The sequence below is a fragment of the Pleurodeles waltl genome, chromosome 6 (genome assembly GCF_031143425.1).
Source record: "Pleurodeles waltl isolate 20211129_DDA chromosome 6, aPleWal1.hap1.20221129, whole genome shotgun sequence".
Lineage (NCBI taxonomy): Eukaryota > Metazoa > Chordata > Amphibia > Caudata > Salamandridae > Pleurodeles > Pleurodeles waltl.
Window position 1 is genome coordinate 1,227,912,084 of NC_090445.1, and position 5,146 is coordinate 1,227,917,229.

At 41.7% G+C, this 5,146-nt stretch overlaps 1 long non-coding RNA gene across 1 annotated transcript; it reads left to right on the forward strand.

The window, feature by feature from the left end:
- Positions 1 to 869: 869 nt before the first annotated feature.
- On the forward strand, positions 870 to 3,891 carry LOC138300776 (uncharacterized). Its single transcript, XR_011205003.1, has 2 exons — positions 870 to 2,408; positions 2,445 to 3,891. It is a non-coding gene; the product is annotated as an uncharacterized lncRNA (long non-coding RNA).
- The last annotated feature ends 1,255 nt before the right edge of the window (positions 3,892 to 5,146 follow it).

Sequence of the window (5,146 nt, forward strand, 5' to 3'; positions counted from 1 at the left end):
AAGTCTGTTCTGTATTACAACAGCTCTTAGGTCTGTAAGTTCTTCAGTAATGTTACCTAAAGCTGCTGCAGTAGAACTTGCTAATGTTTCTACCAATACTGCCAATCTGTGTATTTGATATTCTGAATGCGCTATTCCTAATGGCATCACAACTATTCCTTCCACTGCTATGAACCTATCCAACCAAGTAGGTGCCCTTCTTCTTCGTACCCTACCCGGTGCCTTTTGTGTTGCATTGGTCAAATTTGTTATATGCAACATTCGGGGTAGTACGAACGCCAGGTAGCAGGAGCCCTGCCACCCTGCAGGCAGTCTCAAATATGCAGATGTCCCGCATACTATGTATATTCCCCTTGGAGCTGAGAGACCTATAGACAAACCTTCTGGGCCCTTCCGTATGTTATCCAAATCAGAGTATTTGGAGCAGGTGCTTTCTCCTACTTTTATGCTGCTCTTATTATGGTTGGGGAGGTGTATGTTAGGGCATTTCATTACTGGTGTAACCATTCGACACACCTTATCATAAAATGTATTTGGTCTTGGGATGCTGCCTTTGAGGTATCGAAAACACCATGACCCCTTCTTCTCCTTATGTATCGAAAGGGATATTTGTGATATATCTATGTTCTTCTCCCCCTGTACATAACCCTCATCTCTTCCTATGTTAAATGCTTCCAGTAGCTCTGCTTCACCTTTTTCCGGTACAAGTTGTCCACACACACCCATCCTACCTCCTCCTTTACTTTCTCTTCCTTCCCCACTGTTTCCCTCTTTTAATCTCCCTTTTCCAACCTCTTGCTTGTCCCTGTTGTCATCCTTATATCTTTTTCTTTGATAATGTGTGTGTTTCTGGTGACAGTTAACTAGGCCTTGAAGAAATGTCTATTGTGCTTGAAACGCATTATGTTGCAAGGCTTGCTAAACTGATGGCCATCATGAGACACCACCGCATGCTAGCTTGCGAAATCCTCACTGCTAAAAGTACTAACGTATGCACTTATGGTTCCTCTTTCTCCACATATAGATGTATCACAAGACATTTGATTCAGAGGACATTGTGCAAGCTTCCTGTTCATGATTCTAACCCTTATATGGAACATCACGTGTGCTATATAGAAACATTTAATCATACGACATTATCAAGAACCAATGAAAATGTATTCAAATGTCTGCGGTTTAATGCTATAAAAGATCATGCATTACTTCTTTGGGCAGACTGTTCGAGCTAGATTTTGCTCGCTCAAGTCTCCGTGTACACGTATTTCTTATTGTGTCTTATTAGTTCTTATTAAAAGTAATCTAAAGAAGAGCGGCTGGTCTCGGTTTGTTTCCTGAATTGTCTGGATCTGGAATACTCTGACTGGGCTTCGATAACTTGGCTTCGACATTTGGTGGAGAATGGAAGAATTGCGGTCTCGTTCAGCGAATAGTTTCCTTCAGCCCGGCTCCTGTTTCGGTTGGGGCGACAGCTGACCCATTGGACAGGGCCCCTCCTGCGACGGAGTCTGGAGCTGTCGTGAGTATCTATTGCTGCTTCGTGGTCCTGCTCTCGCTGTTTGCTCTACTGTTTTTCCGGTGTAAATATTGCGAAACAGGGAGGTAACTGGGGTGTTTCGTTAATATGTTTCCTGCATAGAGTGGTTATGCATTTATGCTTAATATTTCTATTTGCCGTACCCCTTAGCCAGCTTTTTGTAATGACATCTTTTTATTTCTCTGTCTCCGGTGGCATGCCAAGGGCATTTCTTCCTCTGTTGTCCTCTGTTGCGGGCTCCGATAATGCACCTCGTGAAAACATTCAGATAGTTAACTATAACAGTCCGCAGGCTGCTAGCATTCTGTGTTAATTTGGTTCTTCCATTGTATTACACCATTTCCTTCCTCCCTGCGCTGCAGCTGTATACTTAGAATAGCTTCCTGTATTTCATGTAGCTTGTTACTGTTAAAAAAAAAAAGATGTCCGAGGAATAGAGGCAACTAGCGGTGTTGCTTCAGAACACAGTGCGAGTCGCTGTTTGAGGTCCCCAGCCGGAGGGGCTGGGGCGGATAACTCTGGTCAGAGAGGGTGTTGTAAAAGGGCGTTGCCCAGATATGGGATGGTAGTAGTCCGTTCCAGGTTCTATGTGTACATTTAAGAGGAACTGGCATGTGATTTCAGCTTCCTTGTGTTTATAGGAGTGATAGTGTTTCATTCCAGTAACTGGATGATTGTGGTTCATTCCAGTGGAGCAGGCAGGCTCTGTTTGTTGTGTTAAAAAATTGTTATGTTATCTGTTTCCTGTAATATTGCAGCTCTTTGAACAATGCTTATGGCATATTGAACTATCGGCTACTCATGTGAAATGGTGTAAACTGTAGAAGTGGTTTTTGAGGTATAAATCAATGTGTGTGTAAAAGTGGTTTTTGAGGTATAAATCCGTGTGTGTGTAAAAGTGGTTTTTGAGGTATAAATCCGTGTGTGTGCGAAAGTGGTTTTTGAGTTATAAATCTGTGTGTGTGCGAAAGTGGTTTTTGAGGTATAAATCCATGTGTGTGCAAAAGTGGTTTTTGAGGTATAAATACGTGTGTGTGTCTGAAAGTGGTTTTTGAGATATAAATACGTGTGTGTGCGAAAGTGGTTTTTGATTGATGAAGGAAGGGTTGACAACAAGGTGGTGTACTGTAATTTATTTTGACTTCATGCATTTGCGATTTAGGATAAGAATTTTTAGAAAATTTAAGACTAGGTGGGTGGACTCATGGGCGACATAATACAGATTTTTATGACAATTGACTGATTTAATCTGCAAACATCACACAGTACAAACACCCCCCCTGCACTCACTACATATTGATACAAGGGTTGGGAGTAGGATCACCCCACAGGGCTAATTGTACTGTGACCCTTGTCTATGGTTCTGCCGTCACATGTGGTTGCTTGACTTGTTCACCGCTATTGCATTATCTGTGTGTCACTGGCCAAGGATCTGGTCCAGCTTCCAATATCATACAGCCGCACCCTGTCCCTCCTGACTATTCTGTCATCTCTTGATTCACCCCAAAGGACGCCAGTGTGGACGCCGTCACTAGCACCTTGGGTACTGTCTGATTTCAAACTTTTTGTGAGCTAAGGTGGACATGACTGGCTGAAATTGTGGCATGGATGCAGACCGGCTTGCTTCCTGCTTTTACTAATCAATAATTGCGGCTGGCAAAGAGAGGCTGCGTGTGTGAATATACCCATTGTTATCCCTTCTGTGTCACGGGGTATGAACGGTGTAAAAAAAAATACACCGACATCCTACTGTTTTCTGGAACGATTGTAATTGTCTTCGTGTTATGTAACAAAAGGCTAGGGTAAGACAGTCACGAGGAACCCTCTTAGTAAAGGCAAAGTAGAGACACATCAACATAGCCCCAAGGACAGTCCAGCGTACCAAATAGAGGCGAAAGAAGGCCTATAGGCACTACTGTACTTAGACTTTGACTTTGCAAGGAAAATGACAGTAGTGTTTCTGTAGCTTTGCGGACATGTGTGGTGCTTTACAATGCTGCCTACATGCTAGTTGCATATGGGATGTGCATTGAATGTGGGGCTGTCCTGTATGTGGAGGATAAAAAAAAAAATCCATAGGGGCTTGTCAAGCTCTCTTCCTGTGACAAGTGCACAGTCACAGGAACAAAATATCGATTTTGTTTGAAGACATTTGGGAAATACACTACAGCGTGAGGGCACCACAGCAGGGACCAAACACTCTGAGCTGCCTCTACAACAGCAGGCAGAGACGGAACGTGAAAGCCGCACCCTGGAATGGCGTTTGATGGATGAGGAAGTGAAAAATAAATGCAAAATGTAAGAGACCTTGTGAAAGAATTAGACAGTTATTCCATAGCCAGGGTAAAGAGGAAGTGGCTAATGCAATAAGAAAAAAATGAACAGAAGTACGAACAGATATCAAATTAAATGGAAAAATGTATTGGCAAGGGGCGAGAGGGATCACACAATTTACTATGGGATATGTCCACGTATGCACATCACACAATGCATAACATCAAGATGTGGAAGGAGGTGCTCAGCAATACAAACACACAGCTGGAGATCACAAGAGACAGTCTCTCGACGTACATAAAAATGTACAGAGTTAAAGAGAATAATAGCCATGGGAAGGGCTGCTTTGGAAGGATCTGGATACATTGTTTAGCATTATTGTACCATGAGATTGGTGGGAGGATTGTAAGAAGGCGATACACTGGCCTGAAATATGTGGCCACTACTCCAATTACTACACTATAATTTGACACTACACTGAGTATGGGAAAGGTTTGCAAGTAGACAAGGGATGGCTGTAACATGCTTACACACTGTAGAAAATTTAAGTTTAATTGTTAAGTTATCACACGTAATAAGACACAAAATTCAGACTTTATTACTTGTTATTTGCTTTAAAAGTACTGCAAAGAGCATTGTACAGCAAAAAAATAAAAGCGTCAAGATAACTCCAGTGATTAATGTACCTGCTGGGGAGGAATGAGAGTTTTGGACAGTGGCAGTGGATGGCACAGTGGGTTACTGCTTTTGTCACAGAGATTCTTTAGTTACTGTACAGTTCATAATAGTAATCTAGCACATTGAGCTATGAACTGCAATTAAGGAGCTGCATGCCAACTGCATAGCACAAATTAGAAAGCTGTTTTTTCCCAGTCTTTCATTTTAAAGTGCTGTAAAGTGCTCCAACACCTACACTGGTATGAGAGATGCTATAATAAAAATTAATTAAAAGTGACAAAAAGGATAGGGAGAGAAGAGAGGCACTTATGGTTAAAAAAATTGAAAAGTTGGTCGCCAAGATGCAGCACCAACATTTCCAATAAAATGTTTAGATTTTTGCATATTTTTTCAATATAAAAAGAATGATTTCATGTTTGAAATTTAAATTGTGCAAATTGCTTGGGGGTACCTGGCTTCCAGTAACGTTTCACTGGTGGTCCCCAGGAGTAAAAAGGTTAGGAACCACAGGTGTACAACAAATTAGAACTTTCTTATGTAGGGATTACATTTAAAAATATTTGACCCATGCAAAGGTTGCCAAAATTCTTACAGTGAACAAATTTAGTCTGGAGGGAACAGAGGATTCATTTGCAGCAGTTAACAATATGTTGTCAGGAG